Genomic DNA, 23,629 nt, shown 5'->3' with positions numbered 1-23,629 from the left:
GGAAATGCTTGAGCGATAATATAGTGATGGGGTTCTTTTTATTTTTTTCTTCAATTTTATCATTTTAGTTTTTGTTCTATACACTTGCAAAAGAGTGTTTTCTTGTTTATTAATAATAGTCATGGTTTTCATATATAACGCAATTTCAGAATGGATAGATTATCAAATGCTGGATTATTTTTGGGAGTGGGCTGTGATGTATGTGTAATTGTAAGGTATACAATTTTTCTTTATAGGTTCTTAGAATAATGTCGAAGGTCGTATTTCCAAATTTTATTTTTAATATCTTATAAAGGATTTTTATGGTTTTGTCACTTTTTTTCTATGGAAGGGCCAACAAAATCGAGCTTTACACGTTTCCGTAATTATGATAAATTTAGCTTTTCCTGTTTCTTATTTTTATCTGACTAATTTTAAAGTTCATTTACATGTTCATTCATTACATTTTTGGAAACCACGTTCAGACTCTCTCTCTCTCTCTCTGAATAATGTTTTCAAATAGTCCCTATTTCTATACAGCAATAACGCAATTACTCCTCTCCCACCTCTCTCTCTCTCTCTCTCTCTCTCTCTCTCTCTCTCTCTCTCTCTCTCTCTGAGTATATTTACGTTTATTTGCATAAGCTGTTGCCAGTCATGCTGGTTGAGGCGGTCTCCTCTTGACGATTCGGCAACCAATACACAAATTGGCTTGAATTTGAAGCCAGTGAAGCTTGAATTGATTCGAGTCGAATTCACTGAGATTTCGAATTTCCCTGTTGTGAGTTTTTGCGTGTTCATAACACTCCAACGCGTTTTAAAATGTTTCCTTTATTCCTGTCAAGGGTTCAAGGCTGTCTTGTGTTTCCTACAGTCACGATTTTCGAGGGACAGGTTTTAAAGTGCGGTTTTTTTTTTTTTTATCCCGCATAAGTAGTTAGTCTTCAAATGTCCTTCTTTTTGTAGAAATAACGTTTGTCTTCATCAGCTTTCACTTGTATTTACAGTATATGTTTCACCAAAACACCGTGAACTTTTTACACACACACACACACACACACACACACACACATATATACATATACACATATATATATATATATATATATATATATATATATATATATACACACACACATGTGTTTGGGTGTGTATGTTTATACAGTATGTGAACACATGTGTTTATGTAAATATAACATGGGGACACAGGAAAAACATTAGATCCTGTTAAAGTAAAAATAAATATACCTTAGGACATAAGTAGAATATCGATTAGACCCTGTCAAGGAAAAGTAAGTATAACATAGGATAGGAGAAAAATATTTACTAGATAACTTCAAGTAAAACTAAGTAAATATAATATATCGACACAAGAATATTGATTAGATCATGTTAAGTAAACGTAAATATAATATAGGGACAAACGAATCAGGGTAGTAATAAAACTAACGTGAGAGAAACACATGCAATTGAACCAAGAGCGAAGTGAAGCATTTCCTCTAACGCGGCCTTCAAGTAGGATAATATGATGTTGCACTGTATCGGAATCAACTGGCAACTTGGCGAGGCGGGAAAGTGACGTCACTGTATTTTTCCCGCCTTATAAAAGATTGTCTGCTCTCGAGTCGACTTTCCTGTGTCTTTGTGTATCCGAGATGCATGTATCCTGGTCCACCTAGCCCTTCGGATCCTCTTTTGTGGTATTCGGTTCTGAAATCACCTTGAGTTGGGTTGACATCGGTGACTGTTTGGTTGTTTATATATATATATATATATATATATATATATATATATATATATATATATATATATAATATATATTTATGACATACTTGTTTATTTCATTACTGATGCTTACACTGTGTATTAACGCCCATGTAGATGGATGCGTGTATGTGATTTTTTTTTTCTTCAGTAATGCTATACCTACATAGATGAATGGTTCATTTAATCGATCGACTTCATGGAACAAGAGTTGTTTAATTTCAATGAAAAGCGGATTGAAGTCGAGAAAAATGTGAAAATACTGATATGCTTTGGCTTAGCTAATATCTTTTTCGTCTATCAAAAATGGGATGAAGGATTTTGGACAAAAAAAAAAAAAGGTAGAGGCTGGGGAGTTGCGTTTTAGTTTTCTGTAAAAAAACTATTGATATGGCTTTTTGTCTGTCCGTCCGCCCTCAGTTCTTAAAAACTGCTGAGGCTAGAGGGCTGCAAATTGGTATATTGATCATCCACCCTCTAGTCATCAAACATACCAAATTGCAGCCCTCTAGCCTCGGTAGTTTTTATTTTAAAATTAGCCATGATGCAAAGATCGTGCGTTTGCCAACAACACAGGCCACCACTCGGCTGAGAGTTTCAAACGTGCACTGAGAGCTGTCAAACGGAAAACTCAGTTTGCGCTGAGCCGAAGGAACTTCGGCGCATTTTTTACTTGTTTACTTTAAGATTTGAAGGGATGCATTTGTTACTGCTGACTGAGTTTAAATTTAGAATTTTTACACAGTAATTGTGGGATTGCGAACAGAGAAGAATATACGTATTCATTGTTTATCTATATTTAGAAACTGTTTGCTGGTCCGCTGGCATAGTGTTTAGTGTCATGGCATGCCACACAGATGCCGCGGGTTCGCGTCTCCCCCAGGGCGATGAAAAATCACTGGCTCTGTATCGTGATAAGTTAACGCTGCAGTGTGGGGGTCTGAGGTGAGAGGTTGAAACCAACATTCTTTGGAAGCTTGGATTTCAAGTCAGTGGCTCCTTTCGGTGTGCTTGTTCCATGTGAATTCTACATAATGAATAGGTTTCATAATAATAATAATAATAATAATAATAGAAAATTAAGTCATCACTGATATTATGTAGGAGTTGTAGTTGAATATGTAAATGATTTATTTAAAAATGTTTCTGATATGGTATTCATTAATGAGCATTGACAGTGTTTTCTTGTACCAATCGACATGCTGTTTAATATAACATTATGTAATCAAATTATCGATTTCTAAATGCTGGTGTTTGTTTTAGTAACTTTGATTTTCTTTGTAATTAACTGAGAAATGTTAATTAATACAGTTAAGTAAGAACGTTGTCCCGTCTGGAATTTTTCTCATCATTGGCTTTGTTATTATTATTATTATTATTATTATTATTATTATTATTATTATTATTATTATTATTATTATTATTTTCAGGCAAGTTGAGAAGAGTATTGGATTACTTATCAGTGTAAGAATAGCTTGATTTAAATAGCCTAGATTCTCATACACAGATATAAACTGGTCTTGTAATTTTTAGGTCTTACTGTTAGAGAGAGAGAGAGAGAGAGAGAGAGAGAGAGAGAGAGAGAGAGAGAGAGAGAGAGAGAGAGAGAGAGAGAGAACTTTAATTTTATATTGAAGATTTTGTCATATGATTTGAGTAATAAAAAAATTGATTCTACACCGATTCTTTACTAACAGTGCATTATTCTCTGCGTGTACATTTTAAATGACAATAACAATAATATTACTTAATATATAAACGAGACCGATCGTGTCGTTTGCATTTTTCCTACACAAGCTTTTAGCTAATGAGACCTTGTTTAAACATATCTTATGTGTCTGCATTTTGACTTTAATGAAACCCTTTTCTTTAATAATAATAATAATAATAATAATAATAATAATAATAATAATATAATATTTTAATTTGCATTTTGAGGAACACCGGGTGTTTGAAAGTCTTTCTTATTTTACTTTGAAAATATTTTATATATAAATGTGGATTTTAATACACAAATAATAATAATAATAATTAATAATAATAATAATAATAATAATAATAATAATAATAATAATAATAATAATAATAATAAACATATTTTATTTGCATTCTGTTTACACGTGTTTTTGCTGCCTATATCTTCACTAGAAAATTTTTTTTTAGAATGTGCTATTGTTTTGTTACCTGGATCCTAATGAAACCACAAAGGTTGCCGTCGTTAACTTTCACACCGCCATAAGCTGAGAGAGAGAGAGAGAGAGAGAGAGAGAGAGAGAGAGAGAGAGAGAGAGAGAGAGAAATTCGAACGGTGGTTAACCACAAGTTATTCGAAAATCATCTGAAGGTGCCCTTGGTAATAGTCGTTACAACGTAACTCCTCGCCGGAGAGTGAGTGCTTTGGATGGGGGTCCTCATTGGATTATTATTATTATTATTTTTATTATTATTATCGGCACCTCACCTGTTCATTTTATTATAATTATTATAATTATTGATGTTGTTTCTGCCGTATCGTCTAGCTATTTCACTATATTATTGATTAGTGTTGATAAATTATTATTATTATTATTATTATTATTATTATTATTATTATTATTATTATTATTATTGGCACCTCACCAGTTCAATTTATTATAATTATTGTAAGAATTAATGTTATTTTCATATCGCCCTGCCATTTCAATATATTATTATTATTATTATTATTATTATTATTATTATTATTATTATTACTGTCAATATAATGATGGTCGAAACTTTATTTACTTGCATATAGAATAATTAGGTCCCAATCCACCTCACTGTAATTCATGAAGGTCTTTCTCACTTTCTCCGAATCAGTTTTCTTATCAAAGTAAGACGTCAGGAAAACTTCAATACTGATGGATTTTTCCACGAAGTTCCCCTCCAAATTTCCAAAGATTTTTCTTTCTTTTCTTTCAAGGAAATCGACAAACGATAACTGAAATGCGTGTTTTGTTACCATTATCAACACGCTTATCTGCAAGGCCATTAGGCTGTTCCTGCAGTGCAGCAGTAAGGTTCTTTATAATCTCGGCTGGTTGCAAAGTCGACGAAGTTTGGGAACAGGAGTGGCCCTGGAATTGAGAGAGAGAGAGAGAGAGAGAGAGAGAGAGAGAGAGGGAGAGGGGTGTTATTTTATTGCTGTATAGTAATGTCAACTATTTAAAATCATTATTCAGAGAGAGAGAGAGAGAGAGAGAGAGAGAGAGAGAAGGGGAGTTGTTATTGCTGTACAGTAATATCAATTATTTGAAATCATTATTCAGAGAGAGAGAGAGAGAGAGCGTTATGGTTTCATAGTAATATCAGCTATTTAAAATCATTATTCAGAGAGAGAGAGAGAGAGAGAGAGAGAGAGAGAGAGAGAGAGAGAGAGAGAGAGAGAGAGAGAGAAACTGTATTTTTATGAATACAAGGAGGTCCCAGGTACCTGGAATACCAGGGGATTAGCATAATGCGCGCAGGTGCGCCGTTGTCCTGAAGTGGGTCATCATCACGTGTTTAGATGTCTTTTCGGACGAGGACAAAGGACAGAGAGAGAGGAAAACCGGTATTTCAGGAAGTCTTTTTCTGTCTGTCTGTCTGTCTGTCTCTTTCTCTAAGTTGTGATTTCCATCTCTCTCTCTCTCTCTCTCTCTCTCTCTCTCTCTCTCTCTCTCTGTAGGGATATCCATATCTCTCCCTCTTTCTTTTCTTTTTGAATAATGATTTCAGATATCTGAAATGTAACGCTCTCTCTCTCTCTCTCTCTCTCTCTCTCTCTCTCTCTCTCTCTCTCTCTCTCTCTCTCCCTCCTGAATAGTGATTTTAGATTTTAAATATACCATACAGTAATAACTCTCTCTCAAATAACGATTTTAGATTTTAAATATACCATATAGTAATAACGCCCCCCCTCTCTCTCTCTCTGTAAAGTGATTTTAGATTTTGAATGTACCATACAGAAATAACACCCCTCCTCTCTCTCTCTCTCTCTCTCTCTCTCTCTCTCTCTCTCTCTCTCGTTTTCCTTGGATCTTCTTTTTCATCTCTCCTCTAGTTTCGTTTATCTTAAGTTACGCTCTACACATGTCGCCCTTTCCGCATTTTTCTTTCTTTGTTGTTTTCCTCCGGTGCTCAATTTGCAGAACCGTCCTCTCAGGTTTCCCCTGGACCTTGTTCATCTGCTTCCTTCTTCCGAGAGTTCGGGAGATATGGCTGTTATGACTTGAATGTTTGTTTTGGTCGCTGTATCTTGGCGTTACATTCTCTTCAGAAGGCGCTTAATGGCTCTGCTGTGTGTGTCCCTAGGTGACATTGCTATTTGCTCTTGTATACGTAAGTATTTGAATATTTTGTTCCCAGGCCGATGTCTTGTATAATTGTTCCAGCCTTGTTAATAAACCTGAAAGTATTTAGGCAATTATTGCCTATCTTTTTATCCGTGCGAGGACAATAATGTGCTTCCTCTGTGATGGGGCGTGCATGTATATGCAGGCAGCCAGTGTTGTTTCTTTAAAAACAATAATAATGAGTATTTCTGTGGAATTCTTCCAAATTCCAGCTTTAGATTTTAAAAACTCTTTTCATTGTCAATATATAAATAATGCGTCTCGAAGTTGTCTGTATAATTTTGAACACGGAAGCAAACAGTTGCGATTACGTCGGTAAGAGTTCTCTTCAGTATTAAACCTGTTTTAGGCCTCTTCCAGTGTCTTGTCTTCTGGGGATATTCTCTTCAGGATGCACGTTGTAATAAAGAGCAACTGAAATCATTAACTTTACCGCATTCCTTATTATCAGCCACGGTAAACGTATAATATTCTTTGAGACTTTTCTCGCTATTATCAGTCGACGTGAACAGAAACATTCATTCAGACTGTGCTTTCAGCCATACCTCGTTTTTATAAACATATATGAAGTAATTATAAATCAAGACTCCTATATACGCGTATATGTCAGTTTTATGAGCAGGAAAAACTTCATAGAAATCCAATATCCTCTCAGGTTTGTCCTAAAACACCCACGTGGCTACCTCTTCCCGCAAGCACTCTTTGAAAACCAGCAGCTCTTGGATTGAATGGTTTGGTTGCTGCTTCCTTCCCTCTGCTGACAGGGTTTGGAACTCTCTTCCTGCTCCCGTTTTTCTTGACCTTTTCAACCTTCTATCATTTATCGATTAATTGTTTTCTTCAGAGTCAATCCCTACTCAACATCCTTCCATATTTTACCTTCTCATCTTCGTGCCTGGGCTAGATAAGGGCATTAGGTTAAGATCACATTGATCTTTTTAATACCAGAGAGAGAGAGAGAGAGAGAGAGAGAGAGAGAGAGAGAGAGAGAGAGAGAGAGATACTGGGTTCATGTACTGTTGGTAAGGCTAAAGTATGGAAGTGAAAGTACGGTGCTGGCCAACCAATTTGGATACTTAATGGCAATTTACCTTAAAGGGAGGAATGCAGGGAATAAAAAACATTAAGGGAGTGGGGGCAGAAGGTGCCCACAGGAGCATAGCTGGATACTCTTAAGGGGAGAAATGACTGAAGAGGCAGCGATGAAAGGGTGAACGTAGAGGAGAAAAGGAATTGATTGAACTTGAGTTGAAAAAAAAAAAAATAATGCAGGAACATTTGCAACCTGCTCTGGCTATTAAGGCGAGAATTGATGGGTGTTGCTGGGAGAAGGGAGAAGATTGTAGAGGGGAAAAAAAGATAATTATTAGAGGGGAAAATAATAGACCGGTGGAAATGTAATTAAGGTGAGATTTGCGAAAAACAAGGGTATTGGAGTGAAAGTAAAGAGACCAGGTTATATAAAGGAAAATGGCGGCTTTGGCAGCGAATGTAGAGAGAGGAAAAAAGATGAAATGGAGAAAGAAAAAAGAAAAAATTGTTATAATGCGTGACTGGAATAAAAGACGAGGTTAAATAAATTAAGAAAAGAAAGAAATTACGTAAGATTGCACAGAAAAAAAACATGAAAAGGAGAGACAAAAGGAGAAACTCAGGGTAGATGTAGGAATAGAAATTTAAAGAGAAAGCAAGAGAAAAGAAGAGAAATACCAATACAAATTATATTCAAAGGCAGAGTAAAATATCGAACAAAGAGGAAAAGAAAATAAAGTAAAAGAAAATAACAGGAAAGAAAAGAAATAACAGAGGAGAAATAGTGGTCAGGCGTGTTCTTGGTCTGTTGCGATGCACAACGGCAGATCAAGTGAAGGCTTGCAGAGAGGTTCAAGTCTCTAGTCACTGATTACGCAAAAGTTGAATTCAGTATCTTTTATCGGTTCGTTTTTAGTTTTCTGAAAAGAAAACTATTGTGCCGGCTTTGTCCGTCCACACTTTTTTCTTTCCACCCTCAGATCTTAAAAACCACTAAGGCTAGAAGGCTGCAAATCGGTACGTTGATCATCCACCTTCCAATCATCCAACATACCAAATTGCAGCCCTCTAGCCTCAGTAGTTTTTTTTTTTATATTTTATTTAAGGTTAAAGTTAGCCATAATTGTGCTTCAGGCAGCGATATAGGATAGGCCACCACATGGCCGTGGATAAAGTTTCATGGGCCGCGGCTTATATACCTTTATACCGAGACCACCGAAACATAGATCTATTATCGGTGGCCTTGATTATACGCTGTAGCGGCTATACAGAAAACTCGATTGTACCGAAAAAACTTCTCCGTATTTTTTACTTGTTTTAGTTGTGTTTTGTTATTTTTGATGTGCTTAGCCAAACTGGATATACAGCTATGCGTGGGTAGCTCATATACATAGGTGCATGTGCATTACGCAATTATACGGTACATACATACATACATAACAGCTCTCCTAGGGCTGGCCCGAAGGATTAGATTTATTTTACGTGGCTAAGAACCAGTTGGTTACCTAGCAACGGACCTGCGGCTTATTGTGGAATCCGAACCACATTATGGCGAGAAATGAATTTACCTTACCGACTCCCACACACATTATGTATACTATATACTTTGTGTATATATATATATATACACATATATATATATATATATATATATATATATATATATATATATATATATATATATATATATATATATATATATATATATATATATATATATATATATATATATATATATATATATATATATATATATATATATATATATACAGTATATACAGTATATATATATAACATTTGTGATCGTAAACTGATGAACTGATTGTGAATAATAAGTAAGTTTACAGATATTGTTGCATTAAGCTGGCCTAGTGCCAAAACGGTTATTTGATTTCATAAACCTCCCCCCCCATTTATCTTTATACTGTATATTATACAGATTTCTAAGATTCACCTCATTCCGTGAAACAATAAATTTTTAGCCTGCCGTTTGATTGCCTGCATAGTTCATCTCTCAAAATTGTTATGAATAAGTATTATTATTATTATTATTATTATTATTATTATTATTCAGAAGATGAACCCTATTCATGATGATAATAATAATAAAACTCCATTAATGTTATTATGCACACCCGACTCTGCAACACTGATCAAGTACTCTTTCTCAGGTTCTGTAATACGACACGAGAATATTGGTTTGCAAGTTGATGTAAAAGGAGAGACCTCGTGTGTGTATGTGTGTGTGTGTGTGTGTGTGGGCGCGCGCACGTGTGTGTGAGAACTCCTAGGTAAAGGAAAGTTAACGTTGTCAGATTTCGTTCCTCGTGCCTTTGTTGGGAAGGTTACCGGCTGACAAACTGGTTTTTCTCATTTGTTTGTTTCGCTTGCTCCCCCACCCGGTTTTTTGTTTACAAACATTATTTTGCCCTGAATGGCAGACTGCGTCGGGGCGGGTTAGGCAGCCATGCGTTTAAAGTTGTGGTTGTTATTGTTATTGTATAATAAATTATTATTATTATTATTATTATTGTTGTTGTTGTTGTAGCTTTTTGTTATTGTGATTTTTCGTATAATAATAATAATAATAATAATAATAATAATAATAATAATAATAATAATAATAATAATAATACCTTTTTTCTAGTATGCTGTAATATTTACGGAGACGTGTCGAGTAATAAATTGTAACTTAATAATTTTATGATCATCACTGTCAGTAGCCTAAGTAGTAGCAGTATTAAATCTATCTCTTGCTGTTGGTCTTTGCCATTGCAAATAAAACTCCAAATTCTATGAATAAACATAAAAACCGCAGTTGTTTTTAAGAATCAACTCAAATACCGGATTGCCGCTCCCAATGATGTAGACATGACGCTAATGTATTCTTCTTAATGATGATGGAAGCAAGCTACTCGTTCGAAAATTATTAATCAGAAGATCAAATGCGACTATCTTCAAGTGTAGTTGATTTCTCTCTCTCTCTCTCTCTCTCTCTCTCTCTCTCTCTCTCTTGATGGTGCAGCTATCTCGTTTCTTTTTCTAATTAAGACATTTATTGTTATCGCTCTTTTATTATGTTATATTCTCTCTCTCTCTCTCTCTCTCTCTCTCTCTCTCTCTCTCTCTCTCTCTCTCTCTCTGTCCCTTGATGGTGCAACTTGCTCGTTTCTTTGTTATTATTAAGATAAGACAGTTATTGATAACGCTTTTCCTTTGCATTTTTTATTCTCTCTCTCTCTCGTGTTCAACTTTCTCGTTTCTTTCCGTTCTTATCAAGAGTCATTGATAACGCTTTTCCATTATATTTTTTCATTCTCTCTCTCTCTCTCTCTCTCTCTCTCTCTCTCTCTCTCTCTCTCTCTGATAACTATCCACATTTGTAATGACACTTGGCCTTAAATACTCAATTTAAATGAACAGATCTTTAGAAAAGTAACAAGCAAATCCATGAACATTTTCTTTATTCTGGTTATTTAGTTTTTTTTTAAATCTTCACTCTTTTGTTACTAAACTTCATTTCGTAAATAAACAAGCAAAAAATGTGCCGAAGTTTCTTCAGGGCAATCGAGTTTTCTGTACAGCGTATAATCAAGTCCGCCGAAAATAGATCTATCTTTCGGTGGTCTCGGTACATCGCTTTGTATGAGCCTGCTGCCCTTGAATATATATATATATATATATATATATATATATATATATATATATATATATATATATATATATATATATATATATATATATATATATATACATACATACATACATACATACATACATACATATACATACATACATACATATTATATGTGCAATATACGTATATATTCGCATTGCATTGGCGATTGTATATTTATATTTTACCTGAAAGCGAAAAACTCGGAACATATTTTTATTTATTTATTTTCCCAATTAACTTCCTGGAAGCGAGCAAACAAAGTTTGAAAGGACGCATTCCTGAGCCAGATGAGGAACAGTGCCTCATAAGTTCTCCAGCCGTGTAGAGGATCAGGGCAAGGGTCGCAAGTGCCCCCCCCCCCATTTTGCGTTTTATATTTTCCATAGGGGAAATTCCCTAGTTCCAGAGATTTTGCCTTGAGGTCCGGCGTCACTTGCAGAACCTTGCTATCCACGATTTTTACATTAATTAATCTCTCTCTCTCTCTCTCTCTCTCTCTCTCTCTCTCTCTCTCTCTCTCTCTCTCTCTCTCTCACGCAACCTGATCCTCCCCCTTCGTGTCTCTCTCTCTCTCTCTCTCTCTCTCTCTCTCTCTCTCTCTCTCTCTCATATTCCCCCTGATCACCCTTTCATCTCTCTCACCCTTTGCAGTCTCTCTCGCTTTCTTTACCTCTCAACCTCTTTTTCTCTTCCATGTCTTATCTCTCTCTCTCTCTCCCTTAGAAACACATAAATCCAAGAATTCATCTCCCCCTCCTACTTCGCTCTCTCTCTCTCTCTCTCTCTCTCTCTCTCTCTCTCTCTCTCTCTCTCTCTCTCATACACACCAATCCAAGGATCCCGGCCCCACTCTCCTCTCTCTCTCTCATATGCTGAAATCCTGGGATTTATGTGTGTGAAACTTAAATCCAAGGATCCCTTGCCCTCCTCTCTCTCTCTCTCATACCCATAAATCCAAGGGTCCCTTCTCCCTCCTACTTCTCTCTCTCTCTCTCTCATACACATAAATCCACGGATCCCTTCCCCACCTCCTCCCCTTTCTTTCTTATTCTTTAGCACGTGCCCTGCCACTTGTGGTCGCTTGGAGCTAAGTGGTGAAGTCCACTCTGTCCAGTTGGTCGAATTAGGACTGATAATCGCCTTCAATGGAGCGGCGCGTTGAAGGGTTCAGGATCCTATAGCCGCGAACAAAAGAGGATCTGATTCTGTGTTAAGCCTTGCCGTGATTCCTCCTCTTTTTCATTTTATTTATTTATTTTTTTTGCTACTGTAGAGTAGTTTTTTCTGACTTGTTTGTTTGTTGGAAAAGGGATCTTGTTTGGTCTTGCGTTTCGGCATGTTTGTATTTTATTGGGAAAATGATGTATTTATTTGTTAGTTTTTATATCATCCTTTAGCTCACACTTCTTTCGTTGCGATGCATAATCACCTTTTCGTATGCTGATTATGTTTCTTTCATTCTTAGATTAATGTAGTTTTATCATCCGGTTATTCTCACACTACAAGCCTTGAACCCAAAGGGGAAATAAATGAAGAACTCCGTATGGTATCCGAACCATACACGATCGACAGAGCAAGCTACCATAAACCACCATGTTGTAGGCATAATGTTATCGTTATAAAGGCTGTTGGTAGGATTTTAACCGTGTCGGTGCATTAGATTACCACAACAATGGTTTATAGTCAAACTATATCAGTTATTTGACCTTGATAATTATCTAGACAGTAGCTTCTACAATATTGTTGTTGTTATTTTATTATTATCATCATCATCAGCAGCAGATTTTATGTTCTTATCACGTTATTATTATTATTATTATTATTATTATTATTATTATTAGTAGTTAGTAGTAGTAGTAGTAGTAGTAGTAGTAGTAGTAGTAAGTAATATATGATTCTGCAATTAAATGAGAAATTAACGACTTAGTACGTTCGTAGACCGTATTAAATTCAAGTGGAGTTTGTATCCTTTTCACTTGAAATATCAGGCACCTACACACACACACACACACACACCCACACACACCTATATATATTTATATGCGTTTGTGTGTGTATGTATGAATAGAGAGAGAGAGAGAGAGAGAGAGAGAGAGAGAGAGAGAGAGAGAGAGAGAGAGAGAGAGAGAGAAAACTTTGTTAGGGTAGGTTCTGTTTCCTTAGATTCCCTGAAATGTTTCAGCTTTTTACGTGTAAGGATATATTCTTCCTTTTGCTGCATCTAACTTCCATGGAGACAAGACGGCAAGGATTTTTCTAAACAACTTAGGAATTAAGAATTTGTGGTATATGCTACATGAATCGGCGAAGCATTTACCAAATACAACGAAGTCATTACAAAGATTCTTTCTTGTCCGTTTAAAAGTTGAATGACTTTCAAATTTGACAGAAGAGCTGTCAGGTGTATTTATCTCTGGTTTTTTCATCCTTTATGTTTTGTGCATTTAATTTCTTATCTTGATTTAATCTTTTTCTCAGTTTTATCTGATATTATCAGCATGTTTTATATTTTTTGTGTTTATGCTGAAACTGTCCTTAGTTTTTTGTATTTGAATTTTCCTGCGTTTTGTTGTGTTTCTCGTATCTTTGCAAGAACTATCATTGTTTGAGGCTATTTTTATTTTCATTTTAATCGTCGCCGTGCTTTTTTTTTTATCCCGTGAGGACGACCTCCTTGTTTGCCTTGGTATTTATCAGTCAGTTGTAAATAATGTTCGTTTGTACTTCAAGAGCGGATTAAATCTACTTTATCTTCATTTCCGACCTTTGTGTTTTAGAGGGAATAAAGTCGTCTTATCATTTTGAACTTTGTGTTCTTAGAGGGAATAAAGTCGTCTTATCATTTTGAACTTTGTGTTCTTAGAGGAATAAAGTCGTCTTATCATTTTGAACTTTGTGTTCTTTTGTCTTATCATTTTGAACTTTGTGTTCTTAGAAAGTCGTCTTATCATTTTGACCTTTGTGTTCTTTGAGGAATAAAGTCGTCTTATCATTTTGACCTTTGTGTTCTTAGAGGGAATAAAGTCGTCTTATCATTTTGACCTTTGTGTTCTTAGAGGGAATAAAGTCGTCTTATCATTTTGACCTTTGTGTTCTTAGACGGAATAAAGTCGTCTTATCATTTTGACCTTTGTGTTCTTAGACGGAATAAAGGCGATATTCTCATTTTCGACCTGCATGTTCTTAGAGGGAATAAAGTCGTCTTATCATTTTGACCTTTGTGTTCTTAGAGGGAATAAAGTCGTCTTATCATTTTGACCTTTGTGTTCTTAGAGGGAATAAAGTCGTCTTGTCATTTTGAACTTTGTGTTCTTAGAGGGAATAAAGTCGTCTTATCATTTTGACCTTTGTGTTCTTAGAGGGAATAAAGTCGTCCTATCATTTTGACCTTTGTGTTCTTAGAGGGAATAAAGTCGTCCTATCATTTTGACCTTTGTGTTCTTAGAGGGAATAAAGTCGTCCTATCATTTTGACCTTTGTGTTCTTAGAGGGAATAAAGTCGTCCTATCATTTTGACCTTTGTGTTCTTAGATGGAATAAAGTCGTCTTATCATTTTGACCTTTGTGTTCTTAGAGGGAATAAAGTCGTCTTATCATTTTAACCTTTGTGTTCTTAGAGGGAATAAAGTCGTCTTATCATTTTAACCTTTGTGTTCTTAGAGGGAATAAAGTCGTCTTATCATTTCGACCTTTGTGTTCCTAGATGGAATAAAGTCGTCTTATCATTTTGACCTTTGTGTTCTTAGATGGAATAGAGTTGTCTTATCATTTTGACCTTTGTGTTCTTAGAGGGAATAAAGTCGTCTTATCATTTTGACCTTTGTGTTCTTAGAGGGAATAAAATTGTCTTATCATTTTAACCTGCATGTTCTTAGATAGAATAAAGTCGTCTTATCATTTTGACCCTTGTGTTCTTAGAGGGAATAAAGTCGTCTTATCATTTTGACCTTTGTGTTCTTAGAGGGAATAAAGTCGTCTTATCATTTTGACCTTTGTGCTCTTAGAGGGAATAAAGTCGATTCTCTTATTTTCAAACTTTGTGCTCTTAGAGGGAATAAAACCAATATTCTCATTTCCGACCCTTGTGTTCTTAGAGGGAATAAAGGCGATATTCTAATTTCCGACCTTTGTGTTCTTAGAGGGAATAAATTCGATATTCTCACTTAGACCTTTGAGTTCTTAAAGGAAACGAGGTCGATATTCTCATTTCGGACTTTCGTGTTCTTAGAGGGAATAAAGGCGGCATTCCTTTGCGTTTTTTTGAGGGAATGAAGTCGATTCTCATTTCCGACCATTGTGTTCTTGGTAGGAATAAAGTTCATCTCATTTCAACCTTTATGTTCTTCAACTAAATGAAGTCGAGCGCATGTTCGACCTTTACTTTCTAGACATCAACCATTATATAAGCTAAGTAAAAATGTATTCGACCCTTGTACTGTCGACCTTCGTCACTGAAGGGCCTTCCTGAAAATGAGATCAATGCAATAGACCAGAGCCCCTGAGGTCAACAAGTAAGCAAACCTCAGAGAAATGAGATAACCAAAGATATCTCGAGTATTTCTGGCCTTCAAGCATTTTTTTTTTTTGCCTTGGTCAGTTATCTGATCACGATAACCTGTGTGATTATTCATCAAAATGCTTGAATGGAGTATGCTTTTAAGAGGGCACAATTTGCTGTTATCGTTTTGGGGACAACAGCAATAAAAAACATTAATAATGATAGTAATAGGGTAATGCGTTGGGTTGCACCCTTTGCTGTACTACGTGTTATCATCACTAGTGTTGTCGTATGTTTTCTTCAAGACCCTGTTTAGCTTAGCTCTTAGCTAAAGACAGTTTTGAAGTATTTGAACTTAATACCCATGGAGAGGTAGTGCCGTCAGTGCACCTCACGTGTTGCACTGTAGGCATTACTGAAGGGTGTTTGCAGCGTTCCTTCGGTCCCTAGCTAGCACCCACTTCAAGTCATTTACTTTACCTCCGTTCCCGCTTGCTTTCTTCAGTCTTGATGTCCAACCTCTCTGACTACTTCACAATGCAACTGTGGGGTCTTGTGCTTCATGTCCTTGATTTTCTGGATTAAGATGTGTTTATCTTGCTGTCTGACCACTCTAATTCCTCCTTTTAACTGTCTTGAGCGATGAATGGCCGAAAGCGCCCCAGTGCATGGTTTGACATCCTAAATTTCATGAACATCAACTCAAACGTATCTTAATACGGCGGTAGAGCGGGGGTTAGGAGATCATTGAAAACAGCACCAAGCTCGGTAAGGCAGTCACGTCTTTTCATGATAACACATCTGCCATTATCAGGTGTACTTGATACGCAATAAATATATTATTGTTTTTTTATTAGGTTTTTAAGTATGTTAAGGTCTGATAATGCTAACAGATGAATCATTTGCTTTTTTAGGTCCTTGTAAAACTTCAGTGTGCTTTTCATAATTATTTTTACATCTGTTACGAGGTCACCAGTACTGAAGTTAAGTGTGAGTGAATTCCAAACATGAAACAATTTTTCTTTTATTTTCTTAGGCGAGATTAAAAATTTTCGCTTAGGAAGTGTTCGACACACGCGCAATAGACACTTGATTATGAAATTTATGCTGATAATATTTTAATGTAATGAGTTGTGCTATTAGAATCACTAGAGGACAGTGCGCTTATCAATTCTGGCTAGTGTTTATTGGCTGACTCTTGCAGCCCTGTACACTAGCACAAGCTATCAACAACTTCAACCGGCAGAAATTTCTCCTTCGTGGCTCCTTCCAGTGAAGATAGAATTTAAAATTGTTTTTTGATGTCTTTGAACCCCATTTGTTTTGTGATGACGTTGACCCCCCCCTCCCCAACACAAACACACAAACACGCACACAGCCAGCCGCCCTAAAACATTTAGGTGGCATTTTACAAATTCAGTTATTATTTAATTACATCTGATAAAAGTCTACCAAAGTTTAGTAACATGCATCGGACAGATCAGGCTTCAGAATGAGGGTTTATTTTGTTAAATTTTAAAGTTCTGAAGACTGCTCTTCCATTTATTTTTCCTACTCCTTACGTAAGCAAGTAGTACATAGAAATAACGTGGAAGTGGATTTTTGTCGGTATGTTGGCCAAAGGGCAAGTGTGTGTGTGTGTGTGTGTGTGTGTGTATGTATGTATGTATATATATATATATATATATATATATATATATATATATATATATATATATATATATATATATATATATATATATATATATATATATATATATATATATATATATATATATATACATATATAATGTATAATATTTCTGACTCACATCCCCAGTCTTCCAAGGGGAGTCCAGGGCGTTAGCAATTCCTCCACACAGGTCATAATAGTAAACTTGAAGTATGATTAACTAACTTTAAAAAAAATCCATCATATAGCCCCAAAATACCAGGAAACTCGGGTACTTGTCACGTTACCCATTTTACATGCTACCAGCGCCTGCCGCGAATTTTAGGGAAATCAAGGGCGCATGGCACGCCGGAAGCTTCTCTTGAGTAACCGAATCCGTTTCCTAAACGTCACTTCATTGTCGTCTGCTGCGCTGACGTAATGGGACAGCTATATCTTCTTCTTACATTTTTTGACAGTAGTCGTTGAGTACTGGGATTCGCGGGGTGTTGCTTATACTGTGTGTCTGATTAGCTCTTCGGTACGGTAAGGAGGTTTTGTCATTCTTCTGCATGTGTGTATGCTGAGTCTCTGGACGTACAGTATTCCTGTGCTTGACTCGAGTTGCTGGTTCGTTTGAGGGAAGGAGTAATTGCTCTTTTGTGTTCTTATTTCAGTTTTGGGTGGAAATCTTGTCTTAAATTTTGGAAAATCGAGAAGGTAAGCCCACGTAGTATGGTAGTTTTCTCTCTCTCTCTCTCTCTCTCTCTCTCTCTCTCTAATATATATATATATATATATATATATATATATATATATATATATATATATATATATATATATTGTATATATATTTATTGTGTATATGTACTATATATATAAAAATTATAATGATAAATTAGATAAGCTTTATATATACTGAACGTTATAAAAAAATTATAATGATAAATTAGTAGGTCATAGTTTGGAGGTAGATTTACTTTTCATGAAAGATGTTACGTGTGTCATTAAAGATATATGTGCGTGTTTATGACCATGTTGAATATATATATATCATATATATATATAGATTTACTATTATATATGAAAGATATATATATATGTGTATGTCATTAAATATATATATATATATATATATATATATATATATATATGTATATATATATATATATATATATATATATATATATATATATATATATATATATATATATATATATATATATATATATATATATATATATATATATATATGGGTGTGTGTGTGAATGAATATATATATATATATATATATATATATATATATATATATATATATATATATATATATATATATATATATATTAGAGAAAGAGATGTATGTATGTATATACTGTATATATATACTATATACATATATATATAAATATATATATATATATATATATATATATATATATATTTATATATATGTATATAGTATATATATACAGTATACATACATACATACATACATTTATATATATATATATATATATATATATATATATATATATATATATCATACACACACACACACACACACACATATATATATATATATATATATATATATATATATATATATATATATATATATATATATATATATATATATATATATATATCATATATATTCACACATGCAGTCATACACACGCGCACATATATCTTTAATGACACACGCACGCACATCTTTAATGAAAAAGTAAATCTACCTCCCGGGTGACTATGACCTTCTACTAACCAGGTCAGAAACTTGCTCCTAGTTTTTTCTAGTAACGTTCGTGACCCATATGAAAGTTTATCTAATTTATCATTGTAAATTTTTTTTTAATCAGACAGATAAGCTATCGTTTTAGATACGATTTTTCAGGGGAGTTTACACTTTATCATTGTCTGACGACGGCCGAGCTCTCAGTTCCTTTGTGATCTCTGAGAGAAGAGGTGCGTTTCCGATTACTCCGAAATTCGTTGATTTTGTTTTTGTAGATTTGTGCGTTTCTGTGCCGCTGTCGTGTCAGAACATTGGTGGTCTACATGATGCGAGTTTGATAGAGTATTCGGTGAGTTATATGCATAATTTTGTTTTCCTGTGATATTGAGCCACGTTATCGAGTGGAAATGTGAAATAGTTCCATTGCTCTTTTTGTGAAGTTTGAAGGTAAATGTGGTATTTTATTCCTAGGGTTGCTGTTGTGTTACGTATCAAAGAGAAAAACTATTATTATTATTATTATTATTATTATTATTATTATTATTATTATTATTATTATTATTATTATTATTATTATTATTATTATATTACTGTTTAAGTAAATTTTAAAGAGAGAAACATAATATCTGTTTCAAAGTGAGGATTATAATTTCTTAGCTTCAAAGATAAGATCATAATTTCTCAGTTTCAAAGAAAACTATAATTTCTCAGTTTCGAAGAGAGAATTTTATTTTCAGTTTCAAAGAGAGAATTTTATTTCTCAGTTTCAAAAAGATAATGATAATTTCTCAGTTTCAGAGAAAACTATGATTTCTCAATTTCAAAGAGAGAATTTTATTTCTCAGTTTCAAAAAAGAGAATTATAATTTCTCACGTTCAAATAAAACTATAATTTCTCAGTTTCAAAGAGAGAATTTTATTTCTCAGTTTCAAAAAGAGAATCATAATTTCTCACTTTCAAAGAAAACTATAATTTCTCAGTTTCAAAGCGAGAATTTTATTTCTCAGCTCCAAAGAGAGAATTATATTCTCAGTTTCAGAGAGAGCATTATAATTTCTCTGCTTCAAAGACAGAATAATAATTTCTCAGTTTCAAAAAAGAGAATAAGTTTCTCAGTTTCAAAGAGAGACTATGATTTCTCGGGTTCAAAAAGAGGATAATAATTTCTCAGTCTCAAGGAGAGAATTATAATTTCTCACTCACTTTTGGCCAGTTTTGAAGAAAATTGTAGAGCACCTCAGTTCTGTTCAGTTCATTTGCAACGTCAGAATTCAAGTAGACGACGATAAGTCAGGTCTGGAAGGTGAAATGAGTTCCTCAGATTTATCATATAACGTTTCGAAAATAATAATAATAATAATAATATGACAAGCACATTGTCGAATGCATGTAAGCACATTTTGCATAATAATAATAATAATAATAATAATAATAATAATAATAATAATAATAATAATAATAATAATAAAGACGTATTTCGAAGAGGAATTATAGCGGTGGCTCGTGCTAGCTATTGCCAGCATCCCAGGTTAAGTGTATTAAGTCATTGCTTCCCATACTCGAGTTTGAGGGGATATGAGGGAAAGAGAAATTATTATTATTATTATTATTATTATTATTATTATTATTATTATTATTATTATCATCGTCGTTGTATTCCAAATTGTGCTCATTATTATTATTATTATTATTATTATTATTATTATTATTATTATTATTATTATTATTATTATTATGTCAAAGTGTGTATTCCAAATTGATGCATTCATGACAAATTGTGCTTATTATTATTATTATTATTATTATATTATTATTATTATTATTATTATTATTATTATTATTCAACATGGACAAACAACACCTTGAGTGAAAAAGAACAACAGAACCAAGCGGTGGTGAAGAAAACGTCGATGAAAGCGGTAAACAAACAAATAGATAAATAAAATAAATAAGCAGTTATAAAATGTCACGTGACGGGGACAGCCCCATTTCCTCTTCAGTGAAGGCTGAGTGATGCCATCACTTATCTATCTGCGTTTCAGAACGCCAACACTGGAGGTGTATTGAGTTCTCCCAGCATGGCTCTCTTCAATTTGATAACATCCTTTAGTGCTGAACCCGTTGCCTGTTTGGTAGGGTTACGACGCATCTCTCACATTCCTTTATCCCTTGTGCATATTTTTGGCGGCACTCATTTTGTTCGTCTGGGACAAATTTTAAGTTTATATAATTGTTGGTGTACGATGTTGGTGGCCCGGGCGAGAATGACAATTTTTGATATTAATGTTTTCTCTCAGGGAGCTAAATGACTGAAAGGTTCCCAGTGGCCTCTGAAGATTACTCTCACCACTTTAGCAGCTCTTTCGTAGAACAGTATTTTCTGTGAAATTCTGGTCATTTCCTGCTAGTTGTGGCGCGGGGGCCCGGGGCTGGGGTGTGGTTGGCCTTTCAGTTGTAGTAAAGGAAACTTTTAGCTGCTCAACAAAACTTCTAATTGTCTGTCTGTTTGAAGAAAAAAATACACAGCAATATAGTAATTAAAATATTGTGGTTCCTAGTTTGCTAGTTACAATTAAGTTTTATTGTACGTACTGTACTGTATAGATTTATTATTATTATTATTATTATAGAGCAGAATTTCAGAATTTAAGCCTTATCAGTGAAGGTCGCGATTCACTCAGTATGAGAACAAACAGCTAAGGATATGACTAATAACAACAAAGAAAACAAAATAACGGGGTCACCCTTTTTTGTTTTTTAATCCATCAACATAGTCGTAAACTCGTGGTTTGTTTACTACTGTGTATTTGGCCATACTGGTTATAATTAGAAAGTAAATGTAAAAGTTGCTGAACGTGATGAAAGTGAAGGGGGGATTCCGTCAGTTAATTAGCCACCTTTATCTGTTGGTTGATTTATCTCAGTTCTGAGTTGTGTTGTAATCTCTTTTTGGTTCTGGTATTTGCTGTTAGTAGTTTTGTAATATAATGATAATAATAATAGTATCTGGTATTTGCTCTTAGTAGTTTTGTAATAATAATAATAATAATAATAATAAAAATAATAATAGATATGTTATTTGCTCTTAGTAGTTTTGCAAAAATAATAATAATAATAATAATAATAATAATAATAATAATAATAATAATAATAATAATAATAATAATCGCCTCTTAGACACATCAGTCACGGCTGAGCGGAGAAAGTGTGGCATTTCCATTCCCGATAGAGGGAGCTGTTGTTTATTCAGGGTCTAGAGTGACTCTAGACCTCCACCGTAGGTAGCGAATGGAAAATACTCTTGCTTTGCAGAGATAATGAAGACATATTTTGTATTTTTGGTGTATATTTTAAGAAAATCCTTTAACCGATTCGGTTCGATTGCATCAGGTATGAAACAGTTATAGTAGCCCGATGTTACTTACGTTAAATTTCATTCAGTAGCATTGAAAGCTTAAAGAGACGTGAATACGGAGTTTACTCAACGTGAATACGGGTTAAAGACGGTTAAAGACATTTTTTTATTAAAATGAATAAATAAAATAAATAAGTAAATAAATTACTCAAGTAAACAAAGAACCATATAACTGACGAATGAAATGAACCCGTCAAATGGAGGACTAGGTGAGGGTTATATGGCAGTTTCCACAAAGTGATGATGATGATGATGATTATGACTTAGCAGTCTAGGAGGCTGTCTGTCTAGTAATGGCGTTGTGACAGTTGTTTTGACTGGAGACCTGATGCCACCCGGGAGGGATTTAGCGTTGTCACAGTCACTAAAGGTGAACATCACCAGTCCCCGTCAAAGCGGGTTGCACCAGTCACTCGATCGCGGAGAAACACCTCGTCATTAAATGCTCACTGTTTAAACGTAGGCACAAGCCTCAATCCTCCCCGTGCGTTGTGTTAATAGAGGATCCAATGCATGACGTCGCTCTTATGTAAGATGTCAGCTGTATGACTCGAAATAAATCGATATATTGTGTAGGTGTGGCACAGCCGTTTCCTTTACCGAGCACATGGCTTGGGTTGCGTCATATATCTAGTTGCCAGCTCTGATTTTTGTGTGTTTGGAATAAAGCTATTAGCATTATGTTTATCTTATGTTATATAATAACGATTGCAGCTGGGTGTGGTTCTTATAACGTCTTATTGCATATCGTTTTATGACTGTGATGAAAATGTGTTTAAACATACTTTATTTGACATCTGGAAGAGTTGCCAACTAACACCACCGGTAGTATACACGCACACGCTAGTTTGTAACGGTCGTAGTCTTACGCTGGTGTTGTAAATGAACGTATCGCCCGCTGCATGTTCCGCGTTACTATCGAACCTCGTGGATCCGAATAGTTTTTACAAATGTGCACCGGCGAAATGAGATTCTTCAAGGCCGACATCGTAGTATTTGAAACATATGTGCCACAGCACGTAAGCAATCTAACCAATACAGTGGATTAATAGGGAAAATATGTAACAGTGACTGTCGTGGAGAGTAATCAGTGGTATGCAGGTTAGCAGAGATGTCATGATTATTGGCTCCCTCGGTAAGTTAGCTTAAGCGGCTTACTTCGATTTATTTGAAGTGACTTGCATTATGATCAGCCGTCCATGTTTGTGGTGGCGGTGTATTTGAAGTGTGTTTATTTTCTACCGAAGGCTTAATCAAGTCCACTTTGTACGTGTTTATTCATCGTTCTGTACTGTCATCTAGGCCTTATTTATTCATCGTACTGTCATCTAGGCCTATGTCAAAGTGCATAGGAATTTAGCCATGTTCCAACGTATTGATTAGTACTCGCTGTTTCCTTCTTAATTACATTATGCATATTTTTGAAAGTGGTTTTACGTGATTTTTTGAAAGGAAAGTAGGTAACAGACTGCCTCAACCCAACAAATTTGTGTCAACGGGGTCTGGTCGACGAGATAATT

The 23,629-nt window shown here is 34.6% G+C and overlaps 1 protein-coding gene across 6 annotated transcripts in view; it reads left to right on the top strand.

Moving 5' to 3' along the window:
* Positions 1-23,629, top strand: part of LOC136830197 (band 3 anion transport protein-like) — a 359,010-nt gene that overhangs the window by 155,527 nt on the left and 179,854 nt on the right. The window contains exon 1 of one of the 6 annotated variants that reach the window (XM_067089479.1): positions 17,411-17,504. The exons of 2 other annotated variants lie outside the window; for them this stretch is intronic. The gene's annotated coding sequence lies outside the window, so the exon portion shown is untranslated. Of the gene's footprint in view, positions 1-17,410; positions 17,505-18,887; positions 19,043-22,982; positions 23,245-23,629 lie in introns of those variants that run through there. 3 more of the 6 variants (XM_067089477.1, XM_067089480.1, XM_067089478.1) reach the window with 3 other exon arrangements.

This window comes from Macrobrachium rosenbergii, chromosome 46, assembly GCF_040412425.1.
Source record: "Macrobrachium rosenbergii isolate ZJJX-2024 chromosome 46, ASM4041242v1, whole genome shotgun sequence".
Taxonomy (NCBI): domain Eukaryota; kingdom Metazoa; phylum Arthropoda; class Malacostraca; order Decapoda; family Palaemonidae; genus Macrobrachium; species Macrobrachium rosenbergii.
Note: the sequence above shows the minus strand (reverse complement) of the source record. Positions and strands in the feature narration are given on the sequence as shown.